A 21,363-nucleotide genomic window follows, 5' to 3' on the forward strand; every position below is an offset into this window, starting at 1 on the left:
TTACACCACTGAGAATAGCAAGAGGCCCAATCCCCCTGCATTGGAGCATACAATTGCCATTGTTTCAAATTACTCTTGTTGTATATTAATCCACTAGGTTTACTGTTAGATTAGATGACAATATTTGGCTGCTGATATTAACATAGTGCTGACACAATGGGAAATAAATATGCTATTGGTGAGCTAATATGTTGCATTGTTCAGTCAAAGCAGAAAGCTGTAGGCTATGGTGGCTTTTTACATGAATAATGGCTAAATTGACAGGTGGACTAAATCGACAGGTTAGCCAGGCTACATAGGTTCTTCTCTCAGGTGTTCCCGACAAAATAGCCTGAGGTGATTTCATCATCATTCTGACCATCCCATTGGTCGGGGGCTGTGACTAGTTGAGGACTTCAGCGGGAGTTGGGAGGAAACGGGAGGTGGCTGCAGTGTTCCAAACAATTTGGAAGGGTGTGACACAGGAGGGTGCATTTGGGTATATATAGCACCGTTTGTGCAACTTTTCCTGACAATCTCCCTGGACGAGGAAGAGAAGGGAGCATTTCCAAGTGCGGAGGAAGACCGGCTGTGTACCGAAGCTATGGCCATGGCTCTCAACTTACTTTTCTTTGTATTGAGCACATCAGTGATTATACAAACCGCGACATCGCGCACCTTCAAATCGTAAGTACGCTACAAAACATTTGATGTAGAAAGCAGTAGATTAAACACACAATCAGCTATTTGTATTTACATGTCTGGCTGGATGCAACAGACTTCAAATGTAGGAATGAATTATACCCCGAATTCTGCACGCTATGCAGGTGTAGAATAGCCCACCTGAACAATATAATTATAACATATTTCATATGTTCACTGCACTGATAACTGAATAGACGCTTGCAATTGTCTCTATTTGTTAATAATACAAAAATAGATTGTTAAGGCCACAGGACATCACTGTTATACATGCAGTATCTCTATCTCTGCATGTGAGGCTTTTCATTTGTTATGAGACATGCTGGCAAATAGAACTATAGATTTTTGGGTTGAAAAATCCTACTTGTGATAGCTGTTATACAGTGCATTTGGAAAGTATTCAGACCCCTTGACTTTTAACACATGTTAAGTTACAGCCTTATTCTAAAATGGATTTAATACAAAAAATATCAAGCTAGACAGTACCCCATAATGACACAGCAAAACCTGTTTTTATATTTTATTTTTAATGTTTGCAAGTGTATTAAAAAGAGAACGCTCACATGTTACATACAGTTGAACTTTAGTCATTGACTTGGTTTTTCAACCACTCTACATATTTCTTGTTAATAAACTATAGTTTTGGCAAGTTGGTTAGGACATCTACTTTGTGCATGACACAAGTCATTTTTCCAACAATTGTTTACAGACATTATTTCACTTTTAAATCACAATTCCAGTGGGTCAGATGTTTACATACACTTAGTTGACTGTGCCTTTAAACAGGTTGGAAAATTCTTGAAAATGATGTCATGGCTTTAGATGCTTCTGATAGGCTAATTGACATAATTTGAGTCAATTGGAGGTTGTGGCAAAATGGCTTAAGGACAACAAAGTCAAGGTATTGGAGTGGCCATCACAAAGCTCTGACCTCAATCCTATAGAAAATGTGTCAGCGTAACTGGAAAAAGCATGTGCGAGCAAGGAGGCCTACAAACCTGACTCAGTTACACCAGACTCTGTCTGGAGGAATGGGCCAAAATTCACCCAACTTATTGTGGGAAGCTTGTTTGGCCCAAGTTAAACAATTTGAAGGCAGTGCTACCAAATACTAATTGAGTGGACGTAAACTTCTGATCCACTGGGAATGTGATGAAAGAAATAAAAGCTGAAATAAATCTTTCTCTCTACTATTATTCTGACCTTTCACGTTCTCTTAAAATAAAGTGGTGATCTTAACTGACCTAAGACGGGGACTTTTTACTAGGATTAAATGTCAGGAATTGTGAAACTGAGTTTAAAAGTATTTGTCTAAGGTGTATAATCTTCTGACTTCAACTGTAAGTATTCAGACTCAGTACTTTGTTGAAGCACCTTTGGCAGTGATTACAGCCTCGTGTCTTCTTGGGTATGACGCTACAATCTTGGCACACCTGTAGATCCTCTCAAGCTCTTTCAGGTTGGATGGGGAGCATCTCTTCACAGCTATTTTCAGGTCTCTCCTCTGATCATCGATCGGGTTCAAGTCAGGGCTCTGGCTGGGCCACTAAACTGTTCCCCGGTAGGCCGTCATTGTAAACAAGAATTTGTTCTTAACTGACTTGCCTAGTTAAATAAATTAATAAATGACTCAGTGCATCCTGTTTCCATTGATCATCCTTGAGTTGTTTCTACAACTTGATTGGAGTCTACTACCTGTGGTAAATTCAATTAGATTGAGGGAAAACATTTTATTTAAGCCATTTTAGAGTAAGTCCAACGTAAAGAAATGTGGACAAAGTCAAGGGGTCTGAATACGAATGCACATCTGTGATGTTGAAACACTTCCCCCTATTGGTCTGATTTCCTTAAATTTCCCTCTGCTTAATCATCCCCAAGACATGGTTGACAGTCCATCAAAACCACTCATTGGTATCCATTCCTACACTCTCCAAAACAGAATCAATTGGACTCTGAGTGGGACACATAGCCAGAGACAATTAAGGTCACTTTGTCCCCAACTTTAAAAAATCAGTAGGCTACAAAGGAACTAAAGAGCTGTTTGAGTACACTGCCACTTAAGTATTATTACCACAGCTGCATTCATGCTGACTCTTTCCCTTTTAGGATTTACCTGGTGACAGTCAGCTCGGAGCTGGTAGGAGGGACCACAGAGAAACTTTGTGCTCAGGTCCACCAAGCCAAAGAGCCTCTGTCGTTGAAGGTGTCGCTGGAGATGGAGGGTGGCAGCAGCACCATTCTACTGGAGGAAGACGTAACACAGGACTTCTATCGCTGCATCTCCTTCCAGGTCAGCTGCAACTGTGCTGCGTTCAGCAGGCTACGACGTTGTGGAACGCTCTGATATAAATATTTCATGTAGAACCAACATGCCTCTCTGACATGTAGAGTATCAAGCCAGCTCTATGTATGACATTTCTAACTAAAGTTCCACAACGATGTGATGCGCTATAGATCAGGATCTTCTATAATACTATGGAAACTAGTACTGGTCATCCTCTACTGTAGACTCAAGCTAGCTATGCACATTCATTCAACACTTCATTGTTTTATTCTGAGTAGTCAATCATGTTTTGTGGAATTCAACTTGGATTACAGGCTGGGTGTTGTATGGAAAATGATCCAACCTATGAAAGGCAATAGCAGTTCTATTAATCATACTTCGCTATCTACCACTTAACAAAAAGCCCTATGTTCTCAAGCTACTCAGTCAGAGAGCTGTACTTTGGTTAGGAGCTAGAGGATTGTAGAAAGTCTAACAAGCTTCCGTTCTTCATATTGTAGGTACCCCCAGTGACGGCTGACAGTGTGGCCACTGTCAATGTCAGTATCAAGGGGAGGACGGACGAGATGAGTAAAATGACCAAGATCCTTATCAAGCCTAAAAGATTCCTCACCATTTTCCAGACAGACAAACCAGTCTACAAACCTGGACAGACAGGTAGTTAGATATCATCTTTGATGAACACTGGAATGTTTATGCATACTTTACAGTATATTTGTGAGGCCATAAGCTTGAGGAAAGGTCATTACTGAAATGGAGGATGGAAATACTGTGTAGACAAATGTTTCTACCGCTTTTCCAGTCAAGTTCCGAATCGTCTCGCTGGATGCCAGTTTCTTGTCATTCAATCAGATGGTAAGTTACTCTTTCAGTGTTGTCTGGGTGAGACAGACAGACTGTGTAGCTGGCTCGGCAAACGTGGTCAGAGTTAATTTGCTCTGTACTGTAGAAACTGTTTTGGGAAGTGGTGAAATGAATATTTTAAAACAATTTTGACACTAGGCCTACTGTAAAAACAATTTTGGGAAATAATAAAGTTTGAAAATGTTTTTTTTGGCCAAATGCTGAATATTTTGTTTCTCTTTTCTAGTATCTAACAGTGGAGCTTCAGGTGAGACTCATTCAAATCCATTGCAACTAAAAACCAAAGCTGTATATAATAATGACATGATCTCCCTTCAAAAATATTACCTGCCAATATGTTCTGTGGCATGAATTTATACAATGCCTGTCTCTATAACAAAAATACCTACCTTCAACCTATTATGAATCTGTATACAGGACCCAAACTCCAACCGCATTGCTCAGTGGTTGAACCAGTCAACAGTGAGTGGAATTCTGGACCTGTCCCACCCCATGTCCGCAGAGGCAACGCAAGGAAGTTACATCATCACTGCATGGAATGAGAAGGGAGAGCAAACCTCCCAAAACTTTGACGTCAAAGAATATGGTGAGAAAATCTACCTGACTATATTGTTTTTACATGGTGTAGTTCAACAGACAATGAGGAAATAATATTGATATGCATTTTTTACAGTTTTACCCAAATATGAGGTCAAAGTCTATCTACCCCAAACAATCACTATTCTGGACAAACGAGCAACGCTGAGAGTTTGTGGCAAGTAAGTGCATAAGATGTAAACTGGGAAACTTTATGGACAGAGAATTAAGCCTTCGTTTGTGTATTGCATAGACTGTACTTTATAGATACTTGCTCATGTTCAAAGCTGTTTGTACTATTTTGGAACAGTTAATTGTCTTCTGGTGACTTTATTTCTAGATACACTTATGGAAAACCAGTGATGGGGTCTGTCACTGCGACGGTTTGCAGAATTGCCGTTCAATATCACTGGTTATATGATTCTAGTAATATCTGCGAGGTGTATGTTATCAAAGTAAGTGTTTTTTTTTGTAGCTGAGCTAAGCTGCCCTACAACTGTACTCATTCACCCTAGACTGACAAAACTGGTTGTGCAACCCAAATGCTCGACTTGACCCGGTTCCGTCTACGTGAATCTTTTGGGGACTTCGAAGTGGAGACTGAGATGGAGGAATATGGAACGGGTAGGAGAACCTTATCTTGAACGTAGAGGTGTTTACATGCTGAACTGTTAACCTCTGACCATTGCCTGTGTTCTCTCCAGGGGTCATCCTTAAAGGTAGTGGCAAGGCAAGCTTCACCAATGTCATCATAACGGTCAGTTTTGAGGATGTGCCCCAAGCATATAAACCAGGAATTGCGTATGAGGGGAAGGTGAGGACAACCTTGTTAACAAATGTTTTTTTTAACACTGCAGAGAAATGTCTTTGAATGAAGTTGTGCTGAATGTTAACATATCATTTGGCGCATCTAAACCATGCTTTTCATATCTTGTATGCAATGGGAGTGTACATTTAGTATATTGGATGTCTGCAGTCATCCTCTCCTGTGTTTTCAGATCAAGGTGACCGGTCCAGACTCTACTCCCGTTCCCAATGAGCCTGTGTATCTCTTCCTACAAAACGGTGGCCAATCTGAGAACTGGACTCTCACCACAGACAGCAAGGGCATTGCTTCTTTCTCTCTAGACACTTCTCTATGGACTTCTGATTCTGTCTCTCTGTCGGTCAGTGGTCACTCGCTCATGGTTTCCTCTATTAAATATTTAATGGTATTATTTACTGTGAATATTCAGTTTGTTCTGAGTGAGATCATTCATTTCTCCTGGTGTATTCTCCAAGGTTACTACAACTTCTTATTTTTCATACATTTTCTGTGTTTCTTGAACCAGGCTCGTTATCAAAAGGTTATGGAGGATTATCTGTACGAACAGGGTGTGCGTAGTCCTCTATATACATCTGCTTACCATTTCGCATGGAAATTTTATTCCAAGAGCAAGAGCTTTGTGAAGATAATGCAGGGCGAAGGGAAGTTCTCCTGTGAGAAGGACGGTATTGTTCTTGCTCGCTACATCATCCACGGGGTGGAGCTGAAAAGGGGACAGACGACCCTGGACTTTTTCTATCTGGTAAGGTTAAAGGGATGTTTCACTCAAATTATTTTTTTCTTTCAATTCCACCACAAGATTTGGGATATTTTACTTCAGTATTTGACTGTCATATTGTGTTTTGTCAGAAAATATTTTAAGAATGGCTTGGGAAAACCATACAGTACTTGACTTCCAGTTGAATATTTCATCATGGGTGATGCACAGTACTATATTTGCTAGCAGATCTCCAGGTTTTGGCCAGGAACTTTTCTCTGGTTATTAATGTTGACGCTGCCACCTGGCTGTCTCTTATGTCCCAGGTTATATCTAGAGGCAGCATTCAGCAGCACGGCCGTCTTCCTGTGATCATTAAAGAAAGAAAAGGTAAATAAAGTGGTCTTGGATTCTCCCGAATGCTAGCTGGAATTTTAGGAACACCACTTGATTAGAGAACATTCCTCCTGGAAAAGGCCTAATGGGATAAAAAGCTGTCACATTCAATCATCCAGATTACATCTTCAAAACAAGCTCTTACTGCACAGTATATTTCAGACTAGTCACTGAACACTATGTCCGTATTGGTGGCTTATGGTGAGCTAATGTCCATCTCTTATTTCAGTTAACCAAGGGGAACTGATGCTCTCGCTGCGGCGGATGCCTGAGCTGACCCCTTTTGCCCAGGTGGTGGTGTACACCGTGTTGCCTGATGGGGAGGCAGTAGCAGATAGCCAAGACTTCCCCATTCAACTCTGCCTAAAAAACAAGGTAGGCAACTAGGCGTCTTTCGCCAGCTATGTGATGTGTCAAAATGTAATATCGGGGCTACATGCACTACGATCAATTTCCAAAATGACTTTGCATCAGACTATGATATGAAATCCTTCAACTGCACCTTTTGGATCATCATAAATCCGTTGGGTCTGTTTCTGTCTAGATGTGGTCAGAGCTCAGTGGTGGTGTAGATGAGTCAGTGGTTGGTCACTAGATATAGTAAGCAGTTGTGGTCACCCTCAGAGCACTGGCTCCGTTTGGGCTGCTCCATAATGACAGAGCTGTTAGTAGACCTCAGCATAAAAAGTGTGTTGAATATCTAAGCTGAGGCTTTTGTGGCGCAAGCCCCACAGATGCACTTACTCATGATATGCTTCTGCCAGGTAAGCCTACTTTGCAGTTAACAATTGAATTGTGTTTTTGGGGGGGGAAATATTTCTGCCAACCCACAAGATGGTTATCACATCAACTGGTTACACACTGAGTGATAGTCAAACATGCACACCGCACAGACCGACTGGGGTAATATTCATGGTATGAATTGGCAGACATTGTTAGGTTTGGCTTTTTATGCCAATAGTGGCTAACCGGGGCTGGGATGTCAATGTTGCGTTGCTTAGATAGTAGCTGAGACTTACGGTGTTTGCTGTGGAACACGTGAGAATTGCATGTACTTTCAGAATTGTTTGGCGAGCTACTCCTAGGTGGGCTGCGACCTACTGGTAGCTTGTGATGGACCTGTTGGACACCCCTGCTCTACACAGTACTAGCATTATTATGTTGTGGGCTCTGTACTTGAAATGAACCAATGCGTTGGACATGTATGCTAGTATAGATATACTTAAACGTATTCTGTGATGTCTCCCGCTTTTCTCCTCTCCAGGTGTCCCTGAAGTTCTCGTCCCTCCAGGAGTTGCCAGGGGAGAAGACCTCTCTGAGCCTCCAGGCCCACCCAGGGTCTCTGTGTTCTCTCAGGGCCATCGACCAGAGTGTGCTGCTGCTGCAGCCTGAACAGGAGCTCAGCCTGGACTCTGTACGTTCTCCATGGGCCGCGTCCCAAATGGCTCCCTATGTAGTGCACTACTTTTAACCAGGGCCTCATTGGGGTCTGGTCAAAAATAGTGCACTATATAGGGTGCCATTTGGGACAGGACGCAGCCCATCACATTCACTTACTAACCATTGACTCACCACACTAAGCTGAAGCCTAACCATGATCACACATCTCCTTTGGCATTATTTTTGTGCACCCACGTTTTTCAAGATGGGATTTGGCTCACTTTCAGCTTCCTCTAACCATGTATTAACCACTGTCTGATACTTAAAGTTTAGAAGTTTTAACTTGTGGGACTATTTTGTTGGTTCTGTTGTGCCACTAACTCGAGTGCAGATCAAGTATTGTCTATATGCACTGACCCTATAACCTCTGACCACGCTCTGACTGTCGAGATGCTGCGGCTTTTAAAGTCAGTATTACTAGAGGTATATTACTTCTCCGCAGGTCTTCAGTCAGCTGCCTGTTCAGAAGTTGTCTGGATATTCTTACAGAGTAGAAGACCCCTACCCATGCCTTGGATATCCTCCAAGATTTGAAGAGATGATCCTTCCACCCGAACCAAAACCGGTCGAGGAGTTGGTAGTACCTGATTGGGGGAAACGCTCATTCTGGTTTGGCCCCAGCAACGACAAAAACGATGTCTACAGCATCTTTAAAGTATGAGACTCAAATAAGTTTGTCTGTTTGGAATATGGAGAATGTATATGTAAGAATCTTTGTAAAGTAGACACTGAATGCTGTCTCTGAAGTGAGTTTTCAGAAATCAGTAAAAAGATGTGTTTTTAAATTGATTCAACCAATACCCAAAACTGAAATCCAGGTATGATATGACCTTTACACGCTGACGCTGTTCTATTGCTTGTACTTTTCATTTTAGGAAGTTGGAATCAAGATCCTGACCAACTCTGACGTGAAAAAACCTTACAACTGTAACACATACTTTGCAATGAAACAAAATGGTATGATGGAAGGTATAGTCATCGAATGGTGGTCACCACATTCTGTTTATAGACTGTTTACTCACTGTGAATGATCATACTGTGTTCTCGACATGGCTCATCTTAATATTTTTTTCTTTTCCAAATTATATTCTGTCTATACACACCATTTATATTCCCACTCTAATATCTACTTGGATTGTTTGTTCTTAATCCTTTATTTGTATTGTTGGAGCTAGTAACGCCTGCAAATCTGTATGTGACCAATAAACTTTGATTTGATATGCTAATGAATAAACCTTTCTAGTCTCAACCTAATGAAGGATTTGTTTCGATTTGCAGTTCGTCCCATGAACATGATGCCTAAAGAGGAGAGCTCACCAACCCCTGGAGCCTCTGACAAGCCTAAAGAGACCGTCCGCACGTACTTCCCTGAGACCTGGATCTGGGACCTGGTTCCTGTGGGGTAAGCATTGTGACAGACGCCATATTTGTAGTCCACCACGCATCCCTTTCCATGGGGTTCTGGGCTGACAATGCCTACTAATATGGCAATACTGAAACCACAGGCATGTCTTTGTCCTAGGGGTCGATTAAAAAAAAATAAAAAAAAATCACCTAGTCCGCTATTGAATTGACCATAAATCATGTGCTTTAATGTATTTCGTTTTTATTGCACCCTTTTCACCACTACCAGACATACAGGAAAAGTGAATGTTGACAAGACTGTCCCAGACACCATCACTAAGTGGGCTGCAGGGGCGTTCTGTACTTCCCCAGTGGGTTTTGGCCTGGCTCCCAACACTGGCCTCACTGCCTTCCAACCCTTCTTTGTGAGCCTGACGCTGCCCTACTCTGTCATCCGGGGGGAGGTGTTCACACTCAAGGCCACAGTGTTCAACTACCTCTCCAAGTGTATCATGGTAAGTCCCCCCCCCAGTGTTGTCTCTTTCTTTACCTCTCCAGTCCCACTTCATTTTGACAGGGTAGGCAACTAGATTCAGCTGCAGGCCAATTTGTGTTGGCGCAAATGGTCGGGGGGCAGATGATAATTTAACAGCATTGACTCCGGGATGCTGGCCTTCTAGGCAGAGTTCCTCTGTCCAGTGTCTTTTATTGGCCAGTCTGAGATATGGCTTTTTCTTTGCACCTCTGCCTAGAAGGCCAGCATCCCAGACTGGTGTTTTGCGGATTCTATTTAATTAAGCTGCCAGTTGAGGACTTGTGAGGTGTCTATTTCTCAAACTCGACACACTAATGTACTTGTACTCTTGCTTAGTTGTGCACCGGGGCCTCCCACTCCTTTCTATTCTGGTTAGAGCTAGTTTGCGCTGTTCTGTGAAGGGAGTAGTACACTGCGTTTGTTTGTATGAGATCTTCAGTTTCTTGGCAGTTTCTTTGTTTCTGCCTGTAATCAAACCCACAAATGCTGATTCTAAAGAAGGCCAGATTTATTGCCAGTTTTATCAGCACAACAGTTATCAGCTGTGCTAACATAATTGCAAAAGGGTTTTCTAATGCTCAATTAGCCTTTTAAAATGAAACTTGGATTAGCTAACACAACGTGCTATTGGAACACAGGAGTGATGGTTGCTGATAATGGGCTTACGTAGATATTCTGTAAAAAAAATCAGCTGTTTCCAGCTACAATAGTCATTAACAATGTCTATACTGTATTGCTGATCAATTTGCCATATTTTAATGGACAAAATGCGCTCTTTCAAAAACAAGGACATTGGAAAGTTTCTTCCGTGTGCAGTTGCAAAAACCATCAAGCACTATGATAACTGGCTCTCATGAGGACCGCCACAGGAAAGGAAGACCCAGACTTACCTCTGCTGCAGAAGATGTATTAGTTATCAGCCTCAGGAATTGCAGGCCAAATAAAGCTTCAGAGTTCAAGTAACAGACACATCACCTGTTCAGAGGAGACTGCGTGAATCAGGCCTTCATGGTCGAATTGCTGCAAAGAAACCACTACTAAAGGACACCAATAAGAAGAGACTTGGCCAAGAAAAACAAGCAATGTGCATTAGACCAGTGGAAATCTATCCTTTGGTCGGAGTTGAAATTTGGGTTGTTTGGTTCCAACCGCGTTTTTTGGGGCCCCCTTTTTTGCTGGTGACACTGATTTATTTAGAATTGAAGGCACACTTAACCAGCATGGCTACCACAGCATTCTGCAGCGATACACCATCCCATCTGGTTTGCACTTAGTGGGATGATAATTAGTTTTTCAACCGGACAATGACTCAACACACCTCCAGGCTGTGTAAGGGCTATTTGACCAAGAAGGAGAGTGATGGTGCTGCATCAGATGACCTGACCTCAACCCAATTGAGATGGTTTGGGATGAGTTGGACCGCAGAGTGAAGGAAAAGCAGCCAACTAGTGCTCAGCATATGTGGGAACCCTTCAAGACTGTTGGAAAAGCATTACTCATGAAGCTGGTTGAGCGAATGCCAAGAGTGTGCAAAGGGTGGTTACTTTGAAGAATCGAAATATATTTGAACACTTCATTTTTTGGGTTATTTCATAGTTGTCACTATTGTAGAAAATATAAAGAAACCCATGGCTTTTATTTTTGCTAATCTTTGGGGAACAATCTAGACGCTGTGACGTTTTTGAGAAATCTAGTAAAGAGTTGCAATTGACCCATGTGTTTCTCCTAGGTGAAGGTGACTCTAGCTGAGTCGAACCAGTTCACAGCCAGGCCATGTGAAGGCTGCCAGTACACCCTGTGTCTGTGTGCTGAAGAGAGCAGGACCTTCAAGTGGATCCTCACCCCAACTGCTTTAGGTGAGCCATGCAGTACTCTGTCAATCTCTCACAAGGCTCTTGCAGTAGACTCCACATTTACTCCCTACACCTAGGCCCTTGCCCCCTAACCCTTCGCTGCTTGCAGATCTGTAAGGTGTTAGAAATATGGTAGAAGCTCCACTACACTGCTTATACCCATCCACACCTTTCAAATATGCAAATAGTGAAGGGTAGGGAGTGATTTGGAAGCAGTGCATTAAGACAGGGTTGTTGACTTCACACAGCTCTCATTAGACTGAAATTTCCGTAAATGAAATGATTTATCTGATGCACAAATTCCTCGAATATGACATGCTCAAAGATCTACCTCAGCCACTGATAACCCCTATCAGAGAAATGGAGGGAGGGACCAAGGAGGAGAGGGGAAACGAGGGATGGCACAAAGGAGGGAACAGTTGAGCCAGGGTACATGAGTGACTGAGAGGCTGGAGGTGGAGTGGGTAAAAGGGAGCAAGCTGATGGGTGACTGGTCTAGACTAGAATGTTAATGTTTCCCTGGACTGAACTATAGGGGAGGTGAGTGTGAAAGTGAGCGCCGAGGCGTTGAAAACTGAGGACCTCTGCGGCAACGAGGTGGCCACGGTGCCAGAGAAAGGACGCATTGACACCGTTGTGCAAACACTGCTGGTAGAGGTGAGTGTCTGTCCTGTATAGCAAGTCCACTGTTTTTCTCCCACATTTAATTAGAGATCTGGGTTTTCAGTAACACTAGGTCAAGGGTGAATACAGTAGAATTTATATTTTGATGAGAGGAGACCAACATGGTTTGGTGTTTAACTGCATTTGGGCTTGAGACTCCAGCCCATGCCTAATAAATTGAAAGCGTGTGTATATATATTTTTAATAAAGAATTACTTGGTGCATATCTTTTACATTCATTTTAGATTAAGCTGTATAGCTGGACCTACACAACAGATGGTCTGGGATGTAGACTTATCTTAACATTGGTCTACGTTTCAGGTTTTAAATGTTTGATTTTGGAGTGAAATGTACCTTTAAGTGGTTACCATATAAATTCTATGGTAGAATTAACTTGAGTTGTCGTCATTACAGTTTTTAAAAAATGTATTTTGGTGCTGTTTCACTTTCCCTCTATCAGGCCGAGGGAACCCAGGAGACGGTCAGCCACAATGCTCTGCTCTGCCCTGCAGGTAATCTACTGACGTCTATCAGTCATACTTTGTCATAATTAAGTTGAAGTGCATTTGTTTTGGTTTAGATGACAGATACTTTTTAATTGGTTATCAAGTCTCTCTCTCTCGTCACCAGAGGGCCCGGTGGAGAAGGACATCTCTCTGAAGCTGCCTGAGGTGTTTGTGGAGGGCTCTGCCAAGGCGTCCCTCTCAGTACTGGGTGAGAATTATCCATCTGTTTTGCTGAGTTCACACCTACTCATTTTTTAAACGTTTTCAGGATATGTTTTCCATTTTGGTGCAGATGAAATGTAGGCAAGAATTTTTCATCCCTCTATATATGGATGTGGATATTCCACCTGCAGATCTATGATTGCCTTAAGGTTATGGGTGAGGATCAGGATAAGCATTGGTTAAGGTAAGAAACGGGGCTCTGCTGGTCGAATATCCAATGGTTGGTCTCGTTCACCAGGCGACCTGATGGGTCGGGCCATGAAGAACCTGGACAGCCTGTTGCAGATGCCCTATGGCTGTGGAGAGCAGAACATGGTGCTGTTTGCTCCCAATATCTACATCCTCAACTACCTGCAAAGCACCAGGCAGCTCACCATGGAGATCCAGACCAGGGCCACAGGCTTCCTAGACAGTGGTGAGTGAGCTGGGTCCAGTTCAGTAAGGCACAACATGTTGCAATTATTGTCAGACATGTTTAGTTACAGCCTGCACTCCCCGTTTTACTCAGTAAATATGTTATTCTCCCTACTGGACATAACCCTGGTGAAATAGACCGCTATCTATTCTGAAGACTATTGCTTAACTTAATGCATAGAGTGGGATATGACAAGAGAATTTGCAGTAAGCCTTGTACTTTTTAAATAATGAGCTGTGATTGAACAGGACTCTGCAAAGATCAACACTGTCTGACAGTGTGCGGTCTGATCCTGTGTTCATCTCACCTCTGACTAGCAACAACCTGTTGTATATATTTGGCGCTGAACCAGTTAACGTCACCTTCCACATACAGTACAAGTCCCTAGAAGGAGAGTCTTTATTCATTTGGCCATTTGTGTTGCAGGCTACCAGAGGGAGCTCAACTACAAGCATGACGATGGCTCCTACAGTGCCTTTGGGAAGAAGCGATGAGTCTGGAAACACGTGGTCCGTTCAATTGAAGTCCACACAGTCATAATGCCTTCTCTTAGATTATTCCTCAATTTACCTTTTTTTAAGTCATGAAAATGACATTAGCTTAAAGGGGGTTGCAGTATGTAATCAAGGTAGGAATGTGATGGTCTCAAATCCATACTAGTATGTGCTATGGCAAATATAGTTGGCTTCAGCACATACAGTATGGCTACTGTTATCTAGAGTCTATGATCCGTAGTTTAGGCAAGGCTCACCACATCTAGTCCGTGTAACTCCAGTGACATCTGACCTGTGTCCTCTCAGGCTCACCTCCTTTGTGATGAAGTCCTTTGGAGGGGCCAAGCCCTACATCTTTGTGGACCCCGCCCACATTGCCCAGGCCAAGGCCTGGTTGGCCAGTCACCAGCAGACGGATGGCTGCATCGCGTCAGTGGGGAAACTCTTCCATAACGGCATGAAGGTAAAGGAGTCAGAGCTCAGTGGGTAATAAGAGGATGAGTATCCTACTGCTGCCACCAAATGTGCAAAGGTAACGTTTAGGGCAGAGATTCAGCAGGAGGTTCTGGTGCAAGTTTCCCGTTCTATTTAGAGTGCAATGGTGGAGTCTGCATAAAATCCTAGATAACTAACAAACAAAAGACTTAGTACTTTACATACCTCATATTGCACTGACTTGTAGGAAAATGTACTGTTCAGGCGGACCTTAGGACCCCACGTGTGCCCCGACGGAGCACATACTGAGCACAACAAGAATCCCAAGCATGTTTTTGCCAGTCCTGAGAACACACCACCTCCCTAAAGGGACCTCAGTCTGACTAGTCCCGACAGCTTTTATGCATCTCCTAAACAGTACTCTTAGTTATTTCCCCCCTGTTCTTTATCTTTGTGCACCATTATCATGTGAATGTTGTTTTCAACACCAATGTTTTTACCTGATATCAGTGTGACTTTGAAACTCTGTAACACCTTGGAGTGTTGGATGACGTTTACTGGCATCCTTTGTTGTCATAGGGAGGGGTCGGGGATGAAGTGTCGCTCACTGCCTACATCACCGCTGCACTGCTGGAGCTGGATGGCAACACTTCTGTGAGTTATCAGCTCTTTCCATATCCAAGTATTTTTAAAATGTTATTGATAAACAAGGTCACATTTGGTGATTTTTATCAAAACATGAACTGCTCTAGTGGATATTTCTGCTTAGCCGTCCAACTACAACACAATTCTAAATAAGACCATATCACCCACAGAACGCCTCGCCATGTATTCTAATAAACCACTTCCCAATATACAGTTTCTTCTGGGAAACTATTCAGACCCCTTGACTTTTTCCACATTTTGTTACGTTACAGCCTTATTCTAAAATGGATTAATAAAATGTTAAAAATCCTCAGCGATCTACACACCATAATGACAAAGCGAAAACAGGTTTTTAGGAATGTTTACAAATGTATTGAAACTAAAAACAGATTCCTTATTTACCTAAGTATTCAGATCTTCTGCAATAAGGCTTGAAATTGAGCTCAGGTGCATCCTGTTTCCATTGATCATCCTTGAGGTGTTTATACAACTTAATTGGAGTCCACTTGTGGTAAATTCAATTGATTGGACTTGATTTGGAAAGGCGCAGACCTGTGTGTGTATATATATATAAGGTCCCACAGTTGACAGTGCATGCCAGAGCAAAAACCAAGCCATGAGGTTGAAGGAATTGTCCGTTGAGCTCCGGGGAAGGCTACAAACACATTTCTGCAGCATTGAAGGTCCCCAAGAACAGTGGCCGCCATCATTCTTAAATGGATAAAGTTTGGAACCACCAACGCTCTTCCTAGAGCTGACCGCCTAGCCAAACTGAGCAATCGGGGGAGAAGGGCCTTGGTCAGAGGTGACCAAGAACCCTACGGTCAGTCAGAGTTCTGTAGTTCCTGTGGTGATGGGAGAACCTTCCAGAAGGACAACCATCTCTGCAGCACTCCACCAATCAGGCCTTTATGGTAGAGTGCCAGACGGAAGCCACTCAGTAAAAGGCACATGACAGCCCACTTAGGGTTTGCCAAAAGGCACCTAAAGACTCTCAGACCATGAGAAACAAGATTCTCTGGTGTGATGAAACCAAGATTGAACTCTTTTGCCTGAATGTCAAGGGCCACATCTGGAGGGAACCTGGCAACATCCCTACAGTAAAGCATGGTGGTGGCAGCATGCTGTGGGGGTGTTTTTCAGTAGCAGGGACTGGGAGACTAGTCAGGATCAAGGCAAAGTACAGCGATCCTTGATGAAGACCTGAGACTGTTTTGCCTCTGGAGAGACCTGAAAATAGCTGTGCAGCAACACTCCCCATCCAACCTGACAGAGCTTGAGAGGAATGGGAGAAAATCCATTTTTATATGTATGTGTTTTTGTCCAATTCTTCTCTGCAGATCCTCTCACTGTACACAGTATATACACTAGTCAATTTATTTATATTGCTAACGTTATTCGGTAGTCATACCCGTATTAAAGGTCTGGGTTGTATTCATTAGGGAGCGCAATGGAAAACCCATGAACATTTTGCAACTGAAAATGTGCATGTTTCTTATTGGTCCAGATAATCCCTCCCAGTTTCAGTGTTCCTCTGTTTGGTGCATAATAAACACAATGCTGTTGTATGTGGGTGTGTCAGGACCCCATGGTGGAGAAGAGTCTGGTGTGTCTGAAGGCAGCAGTGTCTGACCAGCTGGACAACACCTACACCATGGCCCTGCTGTCCTACACCTTCACCCTGGCCCAAAACCAGGACATGAGGGCCAAGCTCATCACCCACCTGGACAAGAGAGCTGCTACCTCGGGTATGTCTTGTCTCTCGGTGAAAATGTCTGTCTCTACCGTTCTGTCTGACTGCTGGGAAACTGACAATTACCACAGGTGGCAATCGTCACTGGGAGAGAGCAGAGGCTTCTGGGACAAAGACGGACTCTCTGGAGGTGGAGATGACATCCTATGTGCTGCTGGCGCTGCTTTCCGGTCCCACCATGCCAGGCTTTGGGCTGGACTACTCCACTGGCATCGTCCGCTGGCTGGCCCAGCAGCAGAACCCCTACGGAGGCTTTGCCTCAACACAGGTACTTTATTGGTCTGGTGGACATTCACTCTAGCAACTCATCTGCCAATCGCTCCTACTGTTAGTACATGGATCACACCAAATCCTTATTTGTATATGAAATGTAGTAAATTGGACATTGTATTAAAGCCTTACAATCACTTCATAACACATGGATTTCTTTGACTTGTTGTGCTTCATTTTATTGATTCTCTCCATCATACCCAAGCTATAGTCGATCAGGATTTGTTTTAGCAACAGTACTTCTCTCTTCCCCCGTCACCAGGACACAGTGGTAGCACTGCAGGCCCTGGCCAAGTACGGTGCTGCCACCTTCAGTCCAGAGGGCGCCAGTACAGTCAGTGTGAGCTCGGCCGGAGGCCTGAAGATGGAGTTTACTGTGAATCAGAACAACAGGCTGCTCTATCAGGAGCAGCAGCTGAGGGAGGTCCCTGGGGACTACAACATCAAGGCACAGGGCAAGAGCTGCGTCTTTGTGCAGGTCAGGCTCCAGTCGTTTTTCCCTTTGCTGCCTCTCAGTACTGCATGTACTGAGTATCTGGTTTGTGTTCAGTAGAGCACACTGTTGCACAAAAACGAACGTTTCAACCCTAGAATTTCAGCATTAGTCGTAATGCATGTGTGCTACTGTACATTGAAATGTGTATGTTTTGATTTCATGCATCTCAATAGTATCGTCTGTCTTTTCAGATCGCCATGCACTACAATATTCCCCCTCCTCCTGACTTCTCTGCTTTCAACATCTCAACACAGACGCTTGGGAAATGTAACGGCACCAAGAAATCTCTGATAGTGTCTGTGGATGTCAGGTACAGTGGTATTCCTTTTACCCTTGAAATAGCAGCTGAAAAAAATGACTTTTTGGGCGACCTGACCAAATTCCCAGAAATATGAGTTATAGATCTGTCATCCTCATTGACAGCAAGTGTTAGATCTCTTTTTATGCTTCCCATTAAGTATAGTTTTTGCGGTTTTGAACAGCAGAAAATAAAAGATTTCCAAGCGGTTTTGATGAGTTTCTTGTTTTGTCAACTTAAATTAAGCTAACTAGTAGAATTTTAGCAATCAGGAAATGGCGGAGCGACTTCTGCGTAGTTGCGCCTTTTTAAGATAATATCCATCCTTCATCTGACTGTGTGACTGACAGGTACAATGGTCGGCGAGAGGAGACCAACATGGTGATCATCAATGTCAAGCTTCTCTCCGGCTTTGTCCTGGACAAGTCCTCCCTCAGGCCTGTGAGTCAATAAGAGAACCTCAGGGCCAGGAGTTTTACCAGTTTGGGGAACACTCCTGACACTAAGTATAATCCCCTTGAGGATGAATGTATAAAATGATAATGGCGTCTGTTCTAATTGTAAGTATTATCGTTTTGTCCTTTGAACGTATCAGTTGTAGTGTCTATGACACTATCTTATCCTGTGTTCTGTTCTTCCAGTTGAAAAATGACCCCACTGTCAAACGAGTTGACCTGGAGGAAGGACATGTCATCATCTACCTAGATGGGGTAGGAACATGAATAATGAATGTTGCATCTAAACGGGTCTGTCTTTATCGGTTACAGAACCTAGTTGGATGTGGTCTCATTTGCATTTACACACTGGATTTAACTTGAACAGTAACATCAAAGTAAGACTGTAGTGGCTGTTTTATACAGTAACACTATGTGAATCTATAACATTGAACTGCATTATTCCTTTTCTGACAGCTCAAGCAGAAGGAAACGAAGACGTACAGCCTGGCCATAGAGGAGGATGTGCCTGTGAGGAATCTGAAACCAGCTGTGGTGAAAGTGTATGACTACTACCAGACAAGTAAGAATTCCATCTAACACACAGTGACATGTGTAGGGTTGCCAAGAACTTTCAATAAATTCTGTGCTTTTCCCAAAATCCCAACTGGAGGATTCACAAGCAGGATTTATGGAATACCAGGGTATTTAAGTTTCCTGTAATTCTGCAGCCTTAAACGTGACTTCATGCGCAGAAACATTGTGCTCCCCAAGGGTTTATGGAAAAACTGGTACTCTATTCTCAAATAGAAAAAGAATAACACTCGCAACTACATATTAGACCTTGTGTCAAACTCGTTCCAGAGGGCCGAGTGGGAGTTTTTGCTCCTCCCTTGTAATTGTTTGCTTGAATTAAGGTCACTGATTAGTAAGGACCTCACCTGGTTGTCTAGGACTTAATTGCGGTGGTTTTCGCCCGTAGGCGACGTTGTTGCCGGTGAGGACCTGCCTTACAACAGGCTGGACTGAGGTCTTGTAGGCCTATTGCGGACAGTCTGAGCACTGATGGGAGGGGTTGTGCGTTCCTGGTGTAACTTGGGCAGTTGTTGCCGCCATCCTGTACAGGTGTTACACTGCGAGGACTATCAGCTGGCCGCTGCGTCTCACAGTACAGACATGGCAATTTATTGCCTTGGCCACATCTGCAGTCATGCCTCCTTGCAGCATGCCTAAGGCACGTTCACGCAGGGACCCTGGGCATCTTTCTCTTGGTGTTTTTCAGAGTTGGTAGAAAGGCCTCTTTAGTGTCATAACTGTGACCTTAATTGCCTACTGTCTGTGTGTATTAACAACTGTTCCACAGGTGCATGTTCAAACCCTTTACAATGTATATCTGAAGTTATTTGGATTTTTACAAATAATCTTTGAAAGACAGGGTCCTGAAAAGGATATATTTTTTTTCTGTAATGGAATACCAGTTTCCAAACCACCCCATTCTCTGAAATATTTGCCACTGGCATACCTGTCAAGGTTACGTACATAACTCCGGTTCCTTGAGGAAGGAAACAAGACATCACCAGTATGTCTGCAGTGGGAGTTTAATGATTGACAGGGAAGTAGTTATCATTAGAAAGGAACTGACCTCTTTTCTGTTCTCAGGTGATGAAGCTGTGAGTGAATACAGCTCCCCATGTGCGGAGAGTAAGTCCATAACAGCCTTTCTATAACCATACTTCAGTTTGTGAAATGAGCTTAACTGACAAATTTAGATGACCATGTATGTTTACTGTTTTCAGAGGGAGTAATATTCTATTGATGTTTGTCATTTTCACAGGTGACAGTCAATGAAGTGTGAGAGCCAATCACGCTGACTGGACCTGGGCTCAACTAATTGCTTTCCTATTTAGGAAGTACCATTTTATTTTTTAGGCAGAGCTCATAGAACCCCTCCATTTGGTGGTTACACATTGACCAACTTGTAATCTGTTTCAATTGTGTTAATTTACAATGTTGTCATTTAATAGATGGGCCTTAAGGTAAAATCGTAACTCTTTGTTACTTTGACTTCTGTTGTAATCCTGCTATTAAAGTGATTGTGAGCTCGTTATGCAGAAAGTTATTGTAATGTTTCTACTGTAAATGTTAATAAAACCAGTCTCCGTAACATCTGTTTTAATAGATATAATCTATACATAACAGTGTACCATACGGGAGCTATATTCTACAGTGTTGAGGGAGCATATTGAGTGTGGCATACTGTTAACTGAAGTGTATTCTGACCATTAGACTTCTGTTGAAATGGCTTTTTGTACAATACTGGTTGAATGAGTAAATGACATTTTACAGTAAAACCTTTTTCTAACACTACCTCTGGCCAATGCTGAACATTTGGTTACACCCATTTCAGTGTGGGGAAAATATATTAAGGTATTTTCTGATACTTGAGTGACATGGTTTACAGTACCTCAGGCAGGTTATCCAGAAAAAGATGCAACTCAATTTCACAAAGCTAAACAGGTTTACATGTTCAAAAACACAGCATAGTCTTCTCTAAAGCTATTCAGATGGTGATTTATGTAGCATGTCTGAATCCTTTACAATGTCAAGCTACCAGATCATGACGCTCTAAAGCTGAAATGCACCCTGAATCCCTTTGCACTTGATCTGAAAGAATTGGAAAGTAAGCAATAGCATATGGCAACAATTTGACCTGGCGTATCTGAGAGCAATATGGAACTACCACGTGTTTCCCTATCCAATCCGCTCAGCTCTACAGCAGTGCATAGGATATTGAGGGGAGGATGGTTTTCTTTTTGTAATCCGTGATTGTCTGTAGACCCTGCCACATACGTCTCGTGTTTTGAGCTGTTGAATTGCAACTCCACTTTGTTTCTATACTGACGCTTTGCTTGTTAGATTGCCTTACGGAGGGAATAACTACACTGTTTGTATTCAGTCGTGTTTCCAGTCGCCTTGCCATGATTAAATGCGGTGGTACGTACTTTTGCGCGAAATGCTGCCATCAATCCACGTTTGCTGGTTAGGGAAGGTTTTAATAGTCACAGTGGGTACAACGTCTCCTATACACGTCCTTAACTCGCTCACAGACTCGGCTACCCGGAACATATCCCAGTCCACGTGTGGAATCCAATTGGTCAGACCAGCGTTGGATATACCTAAGCACGGGCACGTCCTGTTTTAGTTTCTGCCTATAGGAGGGGAGGAACCAAGATGGA

At 43.0% G+C, this 21,363-nt stretch overlaps 1 pseudogene across 1 annotated transcript; it reads left to right on the forward strand.

Annotated features, from left to right (window-relative positions):
• Window positions 1–400: 400 nt before the first annotated feature.
• Window positions 401–20,494, forward strand: LOC106599406 (alpha-2-macroglobulin-like; annotated as a pseudogene). Its single transcript, XR_006771150.1, has 36 exons — window positions 401–666; window positions 2,788–2,971; window positions 3,466–3,622; window positions 3,768–3,820; window positions 4,056–4,076; window positions 4,247–4,415; window positions 4,503–4,587; window positions 4,746–4,860; window positions 4,921–5,029; window positions 5,110–5,219; window positions 5,404–5,571; window positions 5,737–5,973; window positions 6,255–6,318; window positions 6,554–6,699; window positions 7,589–7,738; window positions 8,207–8,419; window positions 8,640–8,733; window positions 9,043–9,166; window positions 9,398–9,623; window positions 11,373–11,499; window positions 12,032–12,153; window positions 12,620–12,671; window positions 12,790–12,873; window positions 13,126–13,302; window positions 13,729–13,811; window positions 14,103–14,259; window positions 14,811–14,885; window positions 16,459–16,624; window positions 16,701–16,897; window positions 17,162–17,377; window positions 17,587–17,705; window positions 18,044–18,134; window positions 18,335–18,403; window positions 18,605–18,710; window positions 19,787–19,828; window positions 19,962–20,494. The product of XR_006771150.1 is annotated as an alpha-2-macroglobulin-like (transcript).
• The last annotated feature ends 869 nt before the right edge of the window (window positions 20,495–21,363 follow it).

This window comes from Salmo salar, chromosome ssa09 (genome assembly GCF_905237065.1).
Source record: "Salmo salar chromosome ssa09, Ssal_v3.1, whole genome shotgun sequence".
NCBI lineage: Eukaryota > Metazoa > Chordata > Actinopteri > Salmoniformes > Salmonidae > Salmo > Salmo salar.